The sequence below is a fragment of the Equus quagga genome, chromosome 4 (genome assembly GCF_021613505.1).
Source record: "Equus quagga isolate Etosha38 chromosome 4, UCLA_HA_Equagga_1.0, whole genome shotgun sequence".
NCBI classification, from domain to species: Eukaryota; Metazoa; Chordata; class Mammalia; order Perissodactyla; family Equidae; genus Equus; species Equus quagga.
In genome coordinates, this window is record NC_060270.1 from 16,441,362 (window position 1) to 16,463,216 (window position 21,855).

Genomic DNA, 21,855 nt, shown 5'->3' on the forward strand with positions numbered 1-21,855 from the left:
TTGTGGTTGGCCTAAAGAGGCCTCCATACAATCTTTGACATGTTTTACCTCTCTTCTGCTTCCTTTCTGGACACTAAGGATTTAAGGCACACACGATTTTCTTGCACACAGTTTTCCACCAAAGAGGGAGGAAGATTGCCCCGGAGTAGATGCCATCCCTTATCATCTGCAAATGAACTTTTTGTGCTGAAGGAGTGCTCCAGTTACCACTCAGAACAGCTTTGCACAACTCCTGCCCCGCTGAAAGACTTGGGCATCTCACTCTGAGAACCCAGAAGCTCCCTATGCCAAACAGAGGGAAGACGCCCTGTCACAGTTTGTGCTGTGGAGGCAGGAGCTGACGTTGCCAGTGCGGCATTTCTGCCTCTCTGGCATCTTTCACTTGCCCTGGAGTTGCTGAAAAATATTCCATTTCATTAAGTATGTAGTAATACACATGGGAATCGGAGAGAGAGGGAAAGGTGGAGGACATTGATGACATGGCCTCTAGCACTTTATTTATGAGAACATCCAGAAATCTCTGTCTACGTCTGATAGAAGAATAGTGTCAATTCTGCCCTGGAGACATGGATCAGGCAATGTTGCCAGTGTGTATTTTTCCCTTCCCAATAATTTACTGATTCTGGAGTCTGATGGCAGAGCTCAGATGAACATTTTTACATTCACGTGAGTGAACAATTAGCCCCCGACCCAGAAACTCCGCAGGTCCTGGACTAGTGTTTTGATCCCCACAACATTCTCCAGGAGGGCAAGGAGGGTGGGTGCTGCCATCAGAATACAGGAAACAGCTCCCGAGGTGGCCTCACAGGACTCCAGGAGCACCGCCTTTTCAGGAGGAATGAGACTAAACAACTAGAGGCATGTTGGAGAGTGCCTTTGCTCTTCCAAATTTTTATTGCATCATTCACCTTTTCATTGTTGATGTATAACCACTCTTCAAACATCAGGGATATGTCACAAATTTTTTCCCAGTTTCTAAAAAAATATTTTCTACCACAGTGATTTTTATTTTCATGTAATACAATTTAATATATTTTTCTTGAGTTTTCAGACTTATGTTTCATGCTTGGAAAAAGCATCTCATATCCCCAATATGAAAATATTCACTCATATGCAAAAATTACAAAAATTGGCAATTATAAAATTAGTGAAGATGCAGAGAAATGGGCAGTCTCCTTCTTTGTTGGTGGAGGTAAAATATGATACACCTTTACTGGAGGTCAGTTTAGCGATAGATAAATTTCACTTTGGCAGTTCCACTGCTAGAAATTTAACCTATGGAGATAATCGGGCAAGCGCATTTAAAAAAATGCATATGTGCATAAAGACAGTTATTGTAGCATTGTTTAGTTAGAAAAAAATTTCCAAATATCCTAAACATCCATCAATAAGTGATTGATTCAATAAATTATCCGTACACTGGAGTACCATGTAGCTGTCAAAAACATACTGTAGATCTATATTAAATGTAAAATACCTATTTCAATGTTGAGTGATAATGCAGATTACGAAAAAGAAAGTAGCTTTTCCTTTCACTTTGGAAAGAAAAGAAAAAGAGTCAGGTAAATAGATATGTATGGAAATATACTTCCCAAAGTGTTAATAGTGGTTATCTCTGGGCATTGAAATTCTGGGTGAATCTTACTTTCTTCTTTATACATCATCATTGTAACAAATTTGGACAAAACTAAATGCATACTTTTTAGAAATAAAAATTAGAACTTTTACTTTGGGAGGGAAAGAGTTTAGATAAACTCTGCAACAACAACTTAGAAATTCAAACATGAGTTTCATAGTCATTAGTAATTAGTAACTCTCTTAACAGGGTGACATCACTGCCTGACCACTTTCTTGATGGGTGACATCACTGCCATCCTCAAACTTCCTCCAGGTTTGGCAGTCTCAAGTGATGTTTTCTAGTTCTTACCTTATAGGACTTTAAATCTCAAATACTGGAAATAACCCAAATATCTATATCTAGGGCATAGTTAGGTAAATTCCGGGAAATTATTCAGACATTACAGTGGTGTTTATAAAGTGTTTGTAATGACATCGTAAGCACTTATTATATAATATTTATTTTAAAAACAGGATACAACCCTAAACATACAATGTATGCTCAATTATGTTAAAATCCAGAGAAGAGACTAGAAGGTGGTCTAAACATTGCCAATAATAGTTGTTTCTCTCTAGTGGAATTATGGATGTTTTCTCCTCACTCTATACTTTCTTAATATTTTACAATAAGTGTGAATTATAGAATCATGAAAGAAGTAAATATTAAAAAAAATACAGCTGCTTTGCTCAACAGCTGCCAAATTCTACCCCAGATGTATCTGCAATGTAGTTTTGACTCAAATGGCCCTAATGTCATTTCCTAAAGAGAATCTAGCAAAACGCAATGTGTTCAAATAAAGGAAAGCTGGCATTGCCACTGCCTCTTTCTAAGCCACCATTTTATAATGCTTAGAATAAACCTGAGTCAGGAATCCTACTTCCATTGGTAATTAGGAATTTCCACCTTCTTCAGGTCTTCTTCCTATCTTGTCATACGTTGCCAGAAGCTGGAATTTAATTAATCTATAGTACTCTGGTGTGTCTCCAGGTCTGGAAGCTGTTTTTGGAGGCTGATGGAGTTAGGACTGGAGGCTAATCTATTTATCTTAAACGGGTGTTCCCTTGAATAACAAGGATGAGCTGCTATATAAAGTCTTCTGTAGCTGATTAGCTTTCTTTCCCTTCTTTCCTTCACTGCACTCTTTCTTCCTTTCTTCCCTCCCTCTTTTCTTCCTCTCTCTTACAGACCCACTCTTCCTCTCTCCCTCCTTCTTTTAAATAAATAGCCTTTCTGTATAGTTCGATGCCAGCTCTTAAATTTTAGAGAAAATTCACATCATACCAATACCACACTTCAAGTAGATGATCTGATTGTTCCTAAATGATGATATTTTAGCAAAATGATGATGGGAGAAACCAGAATATGTATGATGCATATTAGAGGCTTAGCAATGAGGTAGAAAGTAGACATTTTTTGAGAAAGCGAGAAAATGACTGGGTAGTGCCAGGATGGGAGGAAGGAGCAGGCAGAAGAAAGAAAAGGAATGACGTGGGTTTCTGTGTCTTGGCAAAGGTTATCTAGTCACCTGTTCCTGGGCTTTTGGACCAGACGGCAGCCTTCAAACTCTCCACTTCCCAAGATAGTGTGCTATTTGAGGGCAGGGATGGTGCCTTATTCATCTCTGTTTATTCTCTACTGTGCCTGGTGCAATGCAGGTGCTCACTAGATACTTGGAGATTCGAATTGAGCCCATTTACTGCCCCTTTATTCTGGCCTCAACTAGAACCAAAAAGAAGCTAAAATCCCTATTGTCTTTTCCCCTGTACTAGTAAAACCCCATCTCAATTTGAACTCAAATACACATGTCCTCTGAGCTTCCACCTTGGTCACTGAACTGCTGGAGAAAATCACACAAGGCAGACAGGCATCAACATTAACCCACCAGACTCACCAGGCCCTCTACACTGCCAAGGATAATCCCACTGTGTTTCTCTGGTCAACTTGTTGTCCCATTTGTGCCAAGAACTATTTTAAACCCCTACTTTCCTCAAATTGCCTCCTTGCTTATTCGTAGCAGGACCCTGCCTCCTAAGAGCCTTCATTTGGGAAACCTCTCAGTACCAAACCTCCATGTGGCTTGCCTCTGCCCTCTCTCTTCCTTCCTCTTTCTTCTAACAATAGAAGAGATGCCCCTCCTTCTGTCCCTCCACTGATGCTCAGGACTCTGTGTCTCTAGCCTTATCAGGAATCTTATACTAGGAATCACCCCATACACTGGATGTACACTGGATGTCTCCTCTCTTCTCTATTCTTCCCATTTGAAGAATATGGGAAACACCAATATTTAAATTAAAATATAAAAACACCATATTTCCACTTTTTTCCAAATCTTCTTTTGATCTCACTCCCCCATTCCAAGAGCTCACCCTAGCTCATTTCCCTTTCCAAGAGAACTTCTAAGAGTTATACACATTTGCTGTTTCTCTTTCACCTCCTCTCACTCTTTTCCTCAACCCATTACAAACAGGTTACTGCTTCCATCATTTCAACAAAACAGCATCTGCTAAGGTCACCAGTAACCTCCAAATTAACACAATAAATGTACATGTTTTAGTCCTTAACTTGCTTGACCTCTCAGCAGCACTTCTCACACTGCCCACTCCCTAAAACCCTCTCTTCTCTTGGCTTCTGCGCCAACGTTTTCTGATTTTCCCACTACCTCTCAGCTGTTCCTTCTGAGGGCATTTCATAGCCTCATTTTTCTCTACCAGCTGATTAAATATTAAGAGTTCTTCAGTCCCAGTATGGGCCTTCTTCTCAATCTAACCTGGTCCCCAGGCAATATCATCCATGCCAACAGCTTCATTTGCCGTCACTTCACTTCTGAATTCCAGTTGCATATATTTAACTGCCTGTTCAATATGCCCACTTATCTCTATAAAAGCACCTCACACTAGACATCTCAAATAACCTTCCCTTGGCCATGCTTCTCCTTTGGTGTTTCCTGTAACCATGAATGGTACTGTCCTCCGCACAGTTTTATAAGCACAAAACCAGTACTCATAGCTGCCACTTCTCTTTCCTTCATCTCTCACATCTAACCCATAAGAAAATTCTGTATATGTTCCTTCTGAATTCTCTCTCAGTTCCATTTATTTTCTTCTATTCCTATTGTCACTATCCTAGTCTGTCTCTTGTCTGGTCTATTACAATAGCCTCCTACTGTTGCTCCTTCTAAACCATTTGCCACCATGAAGCTAGCTTGATTCTTTTTTTAACATTTAATCTCAAGATTATTGTAGTTTAACATGCACGTTGTAAGAGAAAATAGAGAGAGATCTGGTATACCATTTACCCAGTTTTGCCCAATAGTAATATAACAGCACCTACTTAATAATAGTAGTTTTAAAGATTAAATCAGATAGTGATTAAAAGTGTCTTTCTAGTGCCTACGGCAGGGCAAGCACTCAACAAATGCGATTGTTATTCTTATTGTTATTATTAGCTTAACAAAAGATAAGAGTTTTTGTATTTCTTTTTTACCTAACTTTTAGTCTATTATCTTCATTTATTGCGTGTTCCTCAGGGTTCTGACTCTAGTAACTTTGCGAGTCCAAAAGGAATCCTCAGTTTAGACCTTTGATAATTCTATGACTACTGGTTTCAACACCAGGGATGTCCCTTAGACCAATGAGAGCCTTGTTTGGCCTCTTGGCTCTGGCTCCCATTTTCCTCTCACTCAGGACTTCCTCCTCTTGTTTTCCAGTCTGTTGATCTTAGGATTGGTAGGAATGCCTCTTTTCCGTTTCTAGTTTCCAGAGGGAAGTTCTTTAAATACTCCTTGTCTCTTGCCTCATTCCTTATACTTCTACTTCTCCAAGGAGGTGAATCATTCTGTTGGTGAGACAGCCCTTGGTCCATGTTTCTCAGTTAGGTGGAATTGATCTGTCAGAGTTTGTAAGTGTAGGATTTTGGCCTCTTTCTCCTTCCTTTCCTACTTAGACTAGTGGGAGTCAGTGACCTGGAAAAGCACTGTGCTTATGCTGATCTAAGTTTTTCCTTGGGAGAGCTTTTCCAAGGTTTACATTGGAGGGAAGGGAATTGGTTAAGTCCATCTTACCTCTCATACTACATCCTTCAACCCAGCCTTTATCAAAAATTTTGGTTCCCCAGCTATCAGTTCTTTTGCCTTATTTTTCGATGGGTTTAGAATTTGAGTGGGGGAAGAACAGAACTATTATTGGACGCCCTCAAAGATTCCAGCACTTAGGCTCTGCTTTTGCTTGGAATATTATTCTTTTACTCTTCATCTTTTTTACATTCTAGCCATTTTTCAAGACCCAGCTAAATAACATTTTACATAAAGCTTTCCAGTCCTCAAGGCTCTCTTTCATGAATGAAATCCCATAGCACTTACTGGTCTCTATCATTCCTTTAGGAATCGTCATTTATTGTCTCATATGCATACAGAACACTCAACAGTATAACTTCTTTTCCTAACGCAATTTTCAGTTGCTTAAGAGAAAGCAAGGGCAACATCTAGATTTATGTTTTAACTCCCAACTAAAGATGGCTCTTTGCATATAGTTAGTGCTTAATAATATCTTATGGGATGATTGTGCTTGAGGCTGGCCTAATGACCAGGCTTTGATTTGAGGGCCCAGGTTACAATTGATATGGCTTAGTGACTGGATGGTTTCTGAAGGGGTGGTGGCAGTGGCCAAAGAAAGAGAAGGTTAATTTAAGTGTGTCCTTGAGATGCATATCTGTGCAGGTCTGGATATAGATATAGGCAGTGGAGCTTAATCCTATCATGTGTTGTGTTTTCCTTTTAGTAATATATTCCCCCATTTTCTTTTATGAAAAGCATATGGAACTCATGGTCTGATAGGTAGAAAGGCTAAGAGAAATGCAAGCAGAGGGACGTAACGCTCCTGGCTGTGATAGACTGGTCTGCAGAATGTTTTGATTCTCTGAACGAGTCAAAAGATTGAAAAAATAGCCACTACTACCATAGGAAAAAAATGAGGAGGAAGGGTCCTGAAAATGGTATCTGAGCAATGAAAGACAGTGAATATTTTAAAGATCACTGAATTTAATTTATTCAACCTAAATGCATAAAAGTACAGGTGGGGACATTATTTATGCAGGTATATGCAAATCACTTTATAAAATAGGCAAAGCCCTTCTGCTTTTTATAAGTTGCCAAGGTGGTTCCTGATATTTTAAAAGCTATGCACCTTTAATGTAATTTCCTAAGAGTTGGAATCCCTCTGTCGGAATCACAGTCATTGTCAGAGCAAGTTTATTTTTTTCTCTCCTCTGGGACATTTACAAGGCTCTCATAACCATCACAAAAAGAGTGGTTTCCACAGAGATGTGACTGGAAAAATCACTTGGAAATCGCTGAGGAGCAAGTCACAATGTTCAAAGCAGAGAACATAGGCTTTGAAAACATGAACCCATCTGACCTCTTGAATTTAGTACAGTGAATTCCTGAGCTCTGAAACATGGGGCCCGGCTGTGCATGCCATATTGGTGCTATAAGACTGGCAGTAGGTTGGCTGTGGCATGGTCTATTTCAAACTCCTTCACAGTGCCCAGTGTTGCATGTTCCCAGATGACATTTGGTTGGCAGAAGCTGGGCCTCCAAAGCTGGCAGTCTGGAATGCAGCCCACTGTGTTTTGACAAACACATAATTGACCATCTGATCACCAGCCTACGTTCTGCTCTCAGGTCACTGGGGGGACCTGGGCTTCTAATAGGTCCCTGTTCCTTGTCTTGCTCATCTTCTAAACCTTCCTCCAGAAAGTAATATAGAGAAGACTTAAACACACCCACGCATACCCTTCCATTTGCAAAAGAGAACGTGGTACATGAAACATAAGCTGTTGAAAATTTCCTTTAAATTGTCCTGGCAGCCCAAAGTGAACAAGAGAAAAGCACACTTATGGTGAACTCTAATTCAGAAAGAAGGAATGAATACACTGAATTGTTTCAACACCCGGCTGTGCATAAGCTGCAGTTCAGCTCAATGGCTTGGAACTTCTTCTTAGAAAAAGCAATAGAAAAATGATAGGAAATTGGGGCAGTGATTGACTTTAGGCGGACATTATTAAGAAATTGTTTCATTTTCAGGTGAAAGAAGAGAAAAGCAGGACACTGAGAATGTCTTCTCCTTATCTGCCTGCCACTCTGCAAGTCCATTAAGGGAGAAGGAGATACACGTCTCTAGAGACCAGTAGGTAGCATCTCAGAGTGAGGTCAGATTCACACGGAGGTCCTGGTGAAGCTCCCATAAAGATGTATGTTGGCCTGAAATTTGGTCCCACACAACACATCAGCCTTTCTCCTAGAAGGCAAGGATTAGGCCCTGGGCCAAGATATGCTGGCATTATGCAAATGTCAATATTTATGTCAACACTACCAAGTAGCTCGCCTCTCCACGACCACCTCCACTACACAGTTCAGAGCCTAGGTTTTCACCTTTGACCTGAGCTCCCTCTTCTCAGTCAGCCATCTCTACAGTCACCAGCGTGCTCTTTTTCTAAAATATAAATCTACTTAAAACTCTTCAAAGCTTCCTCAAGCTTGCAGCATCGAGTCCAAACTCCTTTGCACAGCATGCAAGGTCCTCCGTGATCTGCCTCCTACCCACTTTCCAGTCTCATCCCTCAGGCTTCCCTTTCCACCACCACGCTCCAGCCACACTGAACCACTGTCCTCTGAATCTGGCTGGTGCTTGATGACATCTCCTGACTTTGGAAACTGTAAACGCTCTTGCTTTTTTCCTGATTATGATTCCCTTTTTCCTTCCCCTCCCCCACATCCATCTGGTAAACTGCAATTCATTCTTCAGACTATTAGACCCAGCTTGGGTGCCTCTCCACACGCAGGTGGGCACTCTTTCCTCGTTCCCCTGGCTACATGTTGTACATACCTCCATTTCAGCACCTATCACATGGGAGAGTCTTTATTTACTATTTATCTCTCCAACCAGACTGTGAGATTCTTAACAACAGGGAGCATTTCTTATTTATCTTGGAGTTTCAGGAACCAAACGTAATGACTAGCTTTCCATAAATGTTTGTTGACTGCAAACTGAATAAAGAGCTCTGCATGCTATTCAAAACTAAGCCAAGCAGTAGTAGTAGCTTCTATAAGCATGGTAGGAGCCTATTAGCAATCTAATGAAGGCAGAAGATCCCAGCAGTAAGGCACTTTCTGACGGTTATCACAGGGTTAAAGTAAGAGTGAAGGATAGATGGTGTGATGGAGGAATGTCTTGTTAACAGAGAGTGTCACTGAGGCAGTGAATTTTTAACCTTTTCTACATTTAGTTTTCGATACTGAAAGGTATTGTTCTGAGAATGAATCTGAGACTGAATTATGGAGAGGTTTCACGTGTAAGAGGTTCTTGTAAGAACCTGGTTTCTCAAATAGGGCAAGTCTGTGTTACCTGCTTCAAGGCAACATAGCAGTTATGGAGGGCTCCTCGTTGTTTCCGCTAAAGAGCAACGGAATGCAAAACTCTTGAGGGGGAACATCTGGAAGCTACTCAGTTCCTATTTGAATCTGTGTCCAATTCAGGTTTGGACTTGGGAGGAAATGCAGTGCCAAGGAGAGAAGGTCCAATGGGCAGGATTCTGCACCTGTCTGGAGGAGGCCATGAAAGGCACCGAGAACTAGAAGCACAGGAAAAGATAATGTTCTGATCTGTTCCCAAGGAAATTTTATTTTCCCTTTGATGAGCATCTGGGGCACCACCCCTGAAGCCATCAGCTGTGTCTGTGGGGCACTTGAGGACATCAAGACTGTCACAGGCCCTGTCATCCTTGAAATAAAGGCAGCTTCAGGCTTTGGAACAATCCAAGCAAACACGAAGCCTGGCCCAGGGGTGGGACAAGGTTAGCGGGTACATGAATGGGGCTATCAGCCCATTACAGGTCATTGTCCCAGCCTTAGCTCTGGTTAAAAACTAGGATCTCTCTAGAAGCTGCCCAATTGATGGTTGATGCAGCATAGAATCAGTTTCACGTTTTCCTGTGAGCCAGAGACAGCCTTTCAATTACGTTTTTTATCTCAAAGGTCTCCCCCTCAATTTCTAATCTGTGACACAGGTCTCCAGTCCCCTGTACTGCTTGTGTCTGAGGCTCGCCCTACAGTGCTGACGTCATAATAGCTGAGCCGTTCGGGCAGGAGTGCACTGTGCTGACTCATTCCTGGTGATGCGAGGATTAATGCCTTGTCTAACACAGAGCTATTATGTGAACTGTTTTTACACAAAAGAACTGTAACAAAAATGATTTGCCAGTCAGAGGACTAGAAATATGCAGTGCTAGGTAACTGAGGTACTGAGGTAGGGACGGGAGACATAAAGTGGTGACCACAAGCATGCATATTGATACCCTCCAAAGCATTGACAGACCCACTCTATCAACGCCGAAAATAAGGAGTAACCAGACTTGTCAGGGGCAGGGAGGACCCACCCCTGCTGTATAAATGCATTACACACAGCACCAGTCTTTGGGGAGTTTAATCAATCTCTTTTCTCTGTCAAATAACTGTCACTTTAGAGTTTAGCCTTAGCATCCTTTGGAAGATTCTGCTCCCCTAAATACATTTGCAACTAGCTTCTAGGAATGTTAATGGGAGCAACACACAAGCAAAAGAGTCATGGGAACCCCGTTTGTGTGCAAATGATTACAATACAAGAAATACCTTGGAGTGTGAAGGAGTCAGTGAAGTCACATAGAATGTTGTGAATAAGCGACAGTGCTCAGTGGAGAGTGAGAAGCCGCTGGAAGGATGCTGATGATTATGCATCACATGAGATGACTGCACTATCTGTGGCATCTCTCGGGTGGTGTCTCATGTAGTAACTTTGATTATTTGGGTTCACTGCCCCAGACTCTCTTTCAAACAGCTCGAGGTAAAATTTATCCAGATCCACTCAGTGCAGCCTGGGTTGGGCTTTAAATAATAAATGTTCTCTCTTTTCATCTGAAATCAAGTTTTTTTCCCAAATGACTTCCCATCTTTTCTAAAAAAGAATAGCAACTTCTATAAACCTCCTGGCATGTGTAATCCTGGATTTCTCTCTCTCTTTTTTTTTTTCTGGACTTTACAATTTCACACACAATGTTAGCCTAAATGGCTGAAGTCTTGTACTTCAGTCTTGTACTTCTTAGTAAAAGGATATTATAAATATTGTCAGTAAATGAAAGCTCTGATCTAGGAGTTGAAATTAAAAACGACTGGACCTAGAGATGGGTGTACAACTAAAGAATAAATAATTGCCCATTGATTGACAGTGGAGCAAAAGCCCCAACTGTTGCTGGTGTCTGGCTGAAGAATGTAAGCCACAGTTTAGAAGAGCAGTGGCTTTTGCAAACAGCAGCTGCGGCGGAGTTAAAGGCAGTCTTTATATAAGCCCAGTGGCTGGGGCGGCTGTTCAGCCCCCTCATGGACGGCAACCACTACTACGACCAAGAGCGTCAACTCCAAACCCGAAAGAAGCTAATACATATTGAAGAAGTGCTGGAAACCACAACAAAGTCAACCAGAAAACATACCGATATAGACCCAAATTTATCAAATCCGACATTTTTTGAAAAGTAAAGAAACCACTTTTACTTACATAAAGAGAAGAGGCAGGCCACAGACTGATGGTCAAGGAACTGAAAATCAAAAAAAAAAAAAAAATAAGGAATTAAAAATCAATCCAATGATACTGTGAGGAGAAGGAAAGCAAACTAAGTATAGACGGGACTGGTAGCTCCTAAAGGATGAGCAGTAGGAGCCCATTTTGTCACCTGTAGCCCAAGAAAAAGGAGATCCAGCCTCCTCCAATTTTCCAAAGATGTGGCCTCCTGCTATATGACTAGCACAGTACTTCCCAGCATAAGGAGTGCCAGCCTCTTCTTCTGTCAACCTCATTCTGATCTAAATCATTTTCTAGAGCTGTACTGTTCAATATAGTAGCCACTAGCCATATTTATCTATTTAAATTTAAACTAATTAAAATTTAATAAAACATTAAATTGCACAGTCACACTAGCCACATTTCAAGTGCTCAATACCCACCTGTGGCTAGTGGCTGCCTTATAGGTAGAACATTTCTATTGTTGCGTAAATATATCTATTGGGCAGCACTGACTAGCATAGGTAAAAGCTTTACTGTATAGCACTTGACAAATTTTAGCCAATTTTGACAAAGATGAGTCAAATCCTGATAAACTTTGGCTTTGGCTCTTTTCAGGGTAAATTTAATATGTTTAATGTCCAGAGGATCTTTTGGACAATTCACCACCTCCATGCATTATTAACCTTCTGCTGAGAACATGGCTTGCTTCTGCCTCTTCTTGGCTTGGTGCTGGCTGAGGACCGGACACCCCTTCATCTAACCCTTCTCATAAGCCTAGGAGTGTCCCCTCTGACAACATTATTTTAAACCAAAGCATTTGCCCCTCAAAACACATCTTTAATGATGAAAACTTCAGGTTTGGGGGGAGTTGACCTCGACAGTTTCTCTTTCTATATTTCAAATCTAATAATTTTCCTTTGTATTCTTCAACTCAGAAGTCACATAAACTATTATGGGACTGGCCTGCTCACCATTGTTTGGATAGCTTCTCTTATAGCAGTATAAAACTGAAGTAACAGAAGATTCACGAGAAATTAATAAACCAGACAAGGATGCTGAGAAAACAAAGTCTCTTCACCCCTACCCTACTCAGATCTATCAAAGACTTAATATATGCTGATTGAATTCTTGTCTCTCTGACACCATGATTTTAACCACTTCACATAAGGCCTCCAGAAATATGCAAAACAAACTGTATTAAAAGAAATCAAGTGGAAGGATCTGATTAAATAACCTGGCATTAGAGTAAGGCCAAAGCAGAAAACGGGCAATTAAAGAGACTTCACTTCTCAGCAAGCTTTCTGGACAAATGCAGCATCATAGAGGTTCCTCCAGAAAGAAAGTTTCCCCTTCATGGCCGTGGCAAAACCCTGTCCACACACATGCAAGGATGAAGAATGGTGTTCTCTTCCTTGGACAAGAGGAATTAAGTTGAAAATCTGCAGCCTGGATCATAATGTATGCTAACGAATGAGAGGTTGGGGGTCTTCAATGCTTTCAAATTGTTTCACAAAATTGATGAGTTTAATGAAAATTTTAAGCAAGATAATTAGATGATGTATGATTCATTGAAAATACAAACAAACTTGAAACATATATACAAAAAAAAGACTGACGAGTCTCAAAGACTTTAAAGCTTTAAGTTTTGTTACATTCTAGTATCTTCTATAAACCAGGATCCCAGACCACTGCACTGGTGCATCTTTTCAAATCTTTTTTCCTCCTTCCTTCCATTCATCTGTCCTTCTGTTCCTCCATCCATTCTTCCCTCCTCCACATTTTATTTTTTTGAGGAAGATTGGCTCTGAGGTAACATCCATTGCCAGTCTTTCTCTTTTTGCTTGAAGAAGATTGTCACTGAGCTAACATCCCTGTCAATCTTGCTCTACTTTATGTGGGATGCTGCCACAGCATGGCTTGATGAGCCATGTTAAGTCTACAACCGGGATCCGAACCTGCAAACCCCAGGCCACCAAAGCAGAGTACAGAAGCTTAACCACTCGGACACTGGGCCGGCCTCCCACACCCTCAACATCTTTTGAGCTTGCTCTCTTTCCCAACCTTTTAGGAAAAGAAGACAAATATGATTCGTGGTTATTTTTCTGTTACATATTATAAACCCCAAAACTCTCTATAATATATTACGTTCTTTTTAAACTGTACTCAGGGGACTGGCCCTGTGGCTGAGCGGTTAAGTTTGTGCACTCCCAGAGTTTCGCGGGTTCGAATCCTGGGCGCGGACATGGCACCGCTCATCAGGCCACGCTGAGGTGGCATCCCACATGCCACAACTAGAAGGACCCATAACTAAAAACACACAACTATGTACAGGGGGGCTTTTGGGAAAAAAAGGAAAAATAAAATCTTTAAAAAAAAAAAACTGTACTCAGAATTTATATTCTTATATCTAAGCACATATATATTTCTATTTCACATTTCCTTTCTAAATTGAAAGGAGCATTTATTTATAAAAGTTAATCAGTCAAAATTAAATTTTTGATGTGATCACAGAGATCAATGTAAATTGTACCCAGATTGACTAATACATCTAAGGCCTGGAATGAAAAACTATCTTTCCTGGATGTCAAATGACACACAGGCTGTCAATGACAGGAATCCAAGATGGAGAGAAAAATCACAGTGTATATGTCACAGTCTAAGACAAATTAAAGCCAAGTTAAATTGAAGATTCTATTGGATGTAATTGTTGCCTTTATGTATTAAAGAAAAACAATAATATCCATACCAAATTTAATATTAAGGCTAAAAATTTAATCTCAGAGTTCTTATACTATTCATAAACGTTCATAAACGTCAAAAGGCCCCTACTTTTTGATTGAATTACAATCTGCTAGGCAATTTTGAGAATATGTATTAATCTATGTAGATTTACTTTTGTTCAGTTCAAATTGTTATTTTATTGATATGTGCCCTTTCTGCCTAAGTGATATTCACCTTATATGCCTGTAAGTTGTCTTCATCTGAAATGCAAAGAATTATCTATAATAGTTTTGCATAAGATTAAAAACATATTTATTAGGCATGCTAGGTTCAAAGCAAAGACTATACAACAGTAAAGCCCAACTAATTCAGGACCTTAAAACATGGTGGGGGAGGCAAAAGTAGAGAGGGGAAGGAGCGTGACTTGTGCAATCTGATCTTAGTGTTGTGATTTCTGAGTGGAAATTATTATATAGTATCAATCTCCAAGGAACTAACAGCATTATTAATTGTACCCGAAAGATTAATCAATTCTGATTTCAGTTTATGTAATGTTCTAGGACAATGGTTTCCAATATTTTGAGGTTATCAGATCTCTATTAGAATCCCTTCTCCCAGAAACTCCTCAAAGACCCCAAGTTTCAAGGAGCTCCCAGACTCCATGAAAGACAACCACAAATTCCAGGTTAGTGCCCCTTGGCCTGGTGGGGAGGAGAGAAATTGCCCTTTCAATCCCACTGGTCATGACCTCTAGGAAGTTTTAACAAGTCGCTAGAAACTGAAGCCTGGAGTACATAAAATGTATGGAAAATAGAGCTCTGCGTGGGTGAGTGTGTGTGGCTAGAGACACACAGACTCCTTTGAAGGCCTCCCTGACTCTGAACTTCCTGCTCCTTTATAGTCTCTTTTTTCAAAAGTCCACAGAACCTTAGGAACAGTTAGGTAGAGGAGCAGTGAGCAGAGAAATGGTAATAAGAGTTACTATGTACCGAGTGCCTTCCGTGGTTTCAAGCATCCTACTAAGTAAATGCTTCCTAACTCTCAATATGGCTACACCCATGGACGTGGAGCAGTGCAATGGAAAGACACAAAGCCACAAAATAATTAATAAAGACTTGGCTATCTCCTTGGAGGGTTAGCTGTCGTTGTGGCTAAGTAATTCAAATTCTTATTTGTACATATATTCATTTATCCAATAACTATTTCTTGGATGTTATAGAAGAAATAAATCAGATTCTGTTCTTGTCCTCATGGAACTGCCAGTTTAGTGAAACAAACAAGAATATATCGAGGACTAGAATACAAAATTTGTGTGTATTCTTAGAGTAAAGGAAAAGCAGATTAACAGTATATCATTTAATCTCGACTACAAGAGTAAATACCATTACTTCCAATTTGCTAGAATAAAAAGGGAGATTTGAGAAATTGGGAAACTTACCCTAAATCACATAGCTGCTGGGATCTGAATAAGTCTGTACCATTCCAAAGTCTGCATATTTTTAACCACTCAATTACACTGCCCCTAGGTGTTTCCCACTTTATGTTTCCCCTTGAAATGTGGGCTCATTCAGAATTTTGTAGGCTAGTTTAAGCTTCTCCTTTGGAAGGAGACAGGTTTGGCTTGATTTGCATTCTAAATATTTCACAGTGGTAGGGGAAAGCTATTATTATACCCATTTTATGGTGTGGAAGCTGAGCCACTTGCCAGCTGAGGTATCTGGCTGGGTTAAAAACGGAATCCCGGTCGTCAGTCTCTCATTCCTCTCGACTAACTCCAAGCCTGAGCAATGGGACTGTCCAAGGGCTTTTCTGCACATGGGACTCACACTGGCTGATAAAGAGTGAGACAAACTTTGTTAAGAGAAAATAATAGTGCAATAAAAAATGGAAAATAAGTAATCATAACACTCAAAAAATGGTTACTTTTAGCATTGTGAATAGAAAAGGGAGAGCTTATTCATCACAAATGAATCAGAAAATTAGAATGTGTCACAGCATTGATGACAGAACTGAGGAATTCAGATGAACTGAAGTTCAACACTTATCCTTCTATCTGAAGAAGGTAAATGGTGTGACAAGACGATGGAAATGACCTCTTAGACATGCCTTTTATCTTTCCAATCTTTTTTCTTTGACTACTCTCTCTAGAACTTAGGTGGGTTTATACTTTTGTTTTTTATGGGTAGAGATAACATTTTAACATCCTTTTAATGTTCTAGAAGTATTGTGTTAATTAATTCTTATGTGGGAGTCATTCCAAATCGTAGGATGAAGATTTTTACCTTATTGATTTTCTTAATACCTTTCTGGCTTCTAGTGTTTTCAAAGGATGAGGCACTATTGGATTTTCAGATTCGTATATCTCTCAGAATAAGTGCCAGCTTCATAGGTTCCTGTCAATTGATAGTCCCTCTTTGCTCTGGATACATGATTTCCTTTATCTGACAGATTCAAGAAATTTTATGCTAGATTTAATGACATCTCATGCACCCTGAATTTGGAGGTTTTTAATTCTCAGTTTTCCACCTAGAAAAAACGTTTAAGTTAAAGTTAGATGTAAGGGTTATTCAGATGAGCATACAGAGCATGTGCAATCTCCCAGTAGGTACTTTGGTGTCTCCTGCAGACAAGTTTCTTGAAGGATTTTCATTCTTTTTGGTCAGGCGTAAGAAGACTATAAATGCCACAAATGGTCATTCATATCTTGGGGTCTGTTTTTCAAGACCATCCATTGTTTGGATCCATCCTGAGAAGAACAGTAAAGAAATCACAGTGATGCCTTACCTTTCTGTAAGGTGCTTTGATAACAACTCTGAAGGATATTTACCTTCAGAATTTAGGTGATGAAATAATGATCAAGAATAAGAGAGGATTCAAGGACCAAAGTTCAGTAATTAGGTCTGGGACTGTTTCTGAGCCTGAGACATTGCTGAGATACAAGTTGATACCCCACCCCACCCAATACAAGTCCTGCTGAGCTTTCCTGATTCTTCCAGGTGTAGGGCCTGAGAGATTAGAGTGAAGTAAAAGCTGTAGTGCTGGGAGGGGTGGCAGGACAGGGCGGGAAGTAGTGTCAGGGACTGAATTTCTCTGATACATTTAGGATGAATTCTTACAGCTCCTAAAATAGACAACTCTACGGCGTGATGCCATTCAAGATCACTCTACAATCTGATGCCAAGCAACTTTTCTCTCCATATCTCAAACTCCTAAAGTTCTAGCTTGATGGATTCCAAATGGATTGCTGTACCAGGACCTTTGACTATAGTAAACTGATATCTTTTAGAGGATGCTGAAAAAGTCTGACATTGTTATCCTATGGTCCAATCAGTTAGAGACACTTGGTCATAATGCTGCTCACAGCCTACCATTAATATCATTTGGCACAAAAAGATTGTGCATATTATAGAGAAAATTCATCCCAAGACTCCTCGGTGTATAAACACAGAAAGTAACATGTTAGTGGTACTGAGGGCTTTGGAATAAATATGGGCACAGCAGGAGAAAGAAACATCCAGATCAGTGTGAACAGAAGGCTGTCTTTACTCAAATGGTTCCCTCAAATGTTTTTTTTTTTTTTTTTTAATACAAAGGGGAAAATCATGACACAAAATTTGTATCAAAAGATATAAATTAAGCAGGTACTTGTACCCTGTGGTCTGTTAGAAACTAAACCAAGAGGACAACGTGAGCTCAGTCTGCATTTTAAAGATTTGGAAAGACCTTTCCATAATATAGATTGGAAAATGTTACTTTTGTCCTTGTCACCACCAACTATTTGCCTAAGAGCATACAAGATCTTTCACAATCTGGCCCCAGTCCACCTCTCTCATTTTTTTTTTTTTGTCCCCCACCACTACTTCCTTATATACTGTGATAGGCTATTTGTTCCTCCCTGAACATGCCCAGGACATCTCTGTCTCTCAGCCTTTGCTAACAGTTCACACTTGAGTCTCCTAAGCCTTGGCATAATGTCCTAAACAAAGCATGACACTCCAACGTCTGTTGAATAAATGCTGTCTGTCTATTTTAGGAGACAAAGATGATAGAAAAAAGTTGTTAAATCAGTAAATAAATAGCACCAGAGAGAGGTCAAGGAGAAGTTAATTTTAGTGCTTTTTAGGAGTGGGGGCAAGATGAGCTTTAAGATTAGGAAAACTGATGCTCTTTATTCTTGGGTTTAGCCAATGCTATGAGTCAGTTACTTTTTTGGGAACAAGTTTCAACCTCAAGGTTAAATGAACACAAATGCTCTGTCCATCAGCATATAATGAAAAAGCTGTGGCTATTTCCACATCAGCACAGTGAAATTAAAATATGCAGTGCCTTTCTCAGAGACATCATATATGACAGAGCTTTTAAAAATAGTTCCCTTTGCCACTCTTGGACAGAAAAAGGTATAAAAACAAAAGTAAATGTTTAAAAAAACTGGGATAATTTTGCTTAGGAAGGAAAGAGCTGAGGTGTATCTTCATAGTTTTCTGACTACAAGAAGAGTTGTTATAAAGAGGATAATGATCAGTATTTTTGTTCTAGGGCACAATGATATTAAACCGCCCAGTGAAGAATTTAAGTTAAGGCTTAAAGATGAACATCCTAAATGTGCAAGAGGTAAGTAACCAAATAGATTGCTAAGAGCAGTTATGAAATTTCTATCTTCATGGCTATTTAAAAATAGGAAAGATCCTCATCTATTTTGGATGGAATAAATGCAGCTCTGCCTCCATTCAGGAGGATGAATTCAATAACTCCTTTTGTCTTGTTTAGCTCTATATGACTACAGAATCCTGTAAACTGTTGACCCGAAAAATTGTACAGAATCACAACAGAATTGAGTAAAATACATTCTACAGTTTGAAGAGAATTAGGCAATACAGGAAGTCTGTAAGTTACTAAATTCAAAATAGTATATATAGTGCTTACACATTGATTCAATTGCCAAGTGCATACGACACAAATAGAATTGAGGAAAAATGTACTTGAATCTACTATAGTTTTAACATAATGATTAGCTAGAGTAAAACATTCTAACAATTAATTCTTTCACGTCTAAGAAATTTAGCTGAATATTTCATAAACCTTGTATGAATATGCATATAAACCCAATTTCCAATTTTAAAAAAGTTAGAAAAAAGACCAGAAAATAATATAAGAACTCATTATTATTATTCCCAGGACTACCTCCAAAGACATCAGAAGAACCAGTGAACAAGTCCTTTTAAAAGACCAAAACGGTTCCCATATGATTCAGAATGTAACTCTAATAACAGACTCAGGAAAAGCTCTAACGGGGTGGCAAGTTACTGGCTTTCTTGTCTATTTACCTTGCAGCTTTGGAGCTCAGCAGAAGTGTCCATTACATACAGCACACTGGGTTAGATGAACAGTTCCAGTGACCTTGTCTGAACCAAATTCACTTAAAGCAGTTTGCCACATTTCTTAAATAGAAGATGAGTCCATTCTATCTATGGCCCAGATTTGGATTGGATCACTGAACTATTGCCCAACTCTTATAAGCAAAGCACTAACATGTACCAATCAACAGGCAGCCCATAGCAGAGGAATCAGAAAGGTCAAAATACACACACATAAGAAATTGGCAGTACATTATAGAAGAAAGCTATTTCTAAAGATGGACTTTGGCTACTAAAGCCTTTTAGTGTTATTCAACCTTTGTTAGGGAAAAAAAAAATAATCAGCCCCAATGTAACTTGTAAAGATCCGGTTAAAAAAAGCAGTTGAGAGAGAGAAATGTAGTTTTGTTTTGCAACCCATTATTTTCATAAGAACACAAATCAAAGAGATAAACCATGCCGATTTCTTCATAGCTGACTTGTTATAGGATATTGTCCTGGTCTTCACTAATGACTTCTTGAGGCTGATTATCACTGTGAACAGGAGTTGGGAGGATAGAGGTCTAAGACCTTTCAAAAGAAACGTTTTGTTCAGTATCGCTACAGAAAATAAAGTCAGTATTAAGCTAACTTTGACAACCTCACTAGGATAATGGTTGGTGCATGTAGCCATCGCTTATGTTGTTTCAAATATCAAGAATGAACCCAGCAAAGTGTCAAGCTAACCAACAACTTGAACTTTGAAAAGCTGTGGTTCAATACTCTGATAATGTAGGTTGTTAGAATTCATAAAACTTACTCCTGGCATCCCTCCATCCCTTCTCATTTCCGGATCCACATTCCCATCACCAGCCAGTTGAAGAAAAAGAAACAAATCTGACCCGGACTGCCTCTTTGGGGACACTCTCAGTCAGCTCTCTGTCCTCCTCCTGCCCAAGTTGCTCTCAGTTATCTGCAAATTTATTAATTTAATTGCTTTAATACTTCCTCTTAGGGGAATTTGCATTTTCTTAACTGTCTCCACAAGATCCAAATTCTGGTTTTTCCATAGGTGCTGAGGGAGGTATTTGGTGACTACATATTGTGTGTGGTGGTGGCAGTGGATTCTACTCTGGGCTCTTCAACTTTTTCAGTTTTACTGTTGAGGGGGTCACCTGCTTCCCCATCTCAAGAAGCCAAGGTTGCTTATAGTTTACCTGTAAATAAAGATGTACACATACACATGCATACATCATATATATAATTTTTCTATCAAAAGTTATAAACATTTTGGGGCTTTCTGTCCATATACTCTATGAAGTGCTGTTCCTACTGATGTAAGAGTAATTTAGGCAGAAACATAAGAAAACATAAATGATTTGCCCTGAAACTTTACTAATATATTCTCCATTAGCGATTTCCTCATGGTTAATTTCCATTGGTTCCTGGCTCTTTGTTAGCATATGCTCAAGGAGACTTTTTCACAATATCTTTCTGCCCTAGAACACCCTGCCTGTGCAATTTCCTTGTAAATATCTGAATTCTCGGATTCACCTATTAATGATCTAGGAATCGAGAATGTTTTCTGTCTGCTCTCTCACCTCCTACTTCACGAAAGGATTAGATTGTAAACAACCTGGCGGGAATCCTTCAGGCCAAACCACGGCTGAGCTGATCCCAGCAGGCAGGGAACCTGTGGCAGGCTGTGAAACACAATTATGAAAATAGAAAGGATTCACCCCTACTTTCAGGAAGAAATCACGTTGTTTCCAAGATAACACCTAGAAAATAAGGCACATTGAAAGAAACTGAGCAAAACACGATTTTAAAAAGAGGCGGCAGTGGGAAATTTCAAGAAGTGCCAGATTTTGCCAGGGTTTTCTCAAACTGCAGATTCATTTCAGTGTCTGACAGTGGACTGCACCAGACACGTCAAGGGAAGTCCATTCATTGCTGACCAAGGGAGCCCAAGGTACTCACTGCACCAAAGGGTTCCTTTCTGGTCTCCAAAGGCAATCAATTCATGCCCCAGAGTCTGAGGGGTCACAGATTTCCCTTAATTTTATAAGTCTGCACGTGCATGGTTCCTCCTGCATGATTAGGTCCTGAGGAAGCGACCCACCCACAACTCCACAGAGCTAATTAACCCCACACTGAGCATTTTTTTTTCTCATTTCACACATCCACTCAATGCTTTAAATGACCCAGCAGTAGCATGATCAGATGACTTTTTTCTTCTCAGTGAGGAAAGCATGGTGGCGGGAGAGCTGAGATATGTCTGCTCTCATTCAAAACAGCAGTGTGATCCTAAAACAGCACCAAATAACATTTCATGCAAGGGGGCAGAAATGCTAAAAATACTTGAATTAAACTCTTTCATGTTATTTATCCAACTTATTGATGTTTTTATTTTAAATAACAAATAGTACATAATAAATACTGAGATAGAGAAGTTTGATCTATATCCAGAAAATTTTTTAAAAATCTCATTTTACATGAAAAATAAAAAAGACCCACAGTTTTCTTCCCTATTTTTAACAGCTTCAAGAGAGGGGCCAATGAGAAGAATAGCATAACTTGTCTTTTTTTCCATTCC

At 39.6% G+C, this 21,855-nt stretch overlaps 1 protein-coding gene across 28 annotated transcripts in view; it reads right to left on the reverse strand.

Annotated features, from left to right (window-relative positions):
• ZBTB20 (zinc finger and BTB domain containing 20) overlaps positions 1 to 21,855 on the reverse strand; it is a 770,585-nt gene that overhangs the window by 166,325 nt on the left and 582,405 nt on the right. For 27 of the 28 annotated variants that reach the window (XM_046659181.1, XM_046659174.1, XM_046659197.1 and 24 more), the window contains one exon: positions 11,200 to 11,239. The gene's annotated coding sequence lies outside the window, so the exon portion shown is untranslated. Of the gene's footprint in view, positions 1 to 11,199; positions 11,240 to 19,250; positions 19,291 to 21,855 lie in introns of those variants that run through there. The other variant, XM_046659201.1, reaches the window with a different exon arrangement.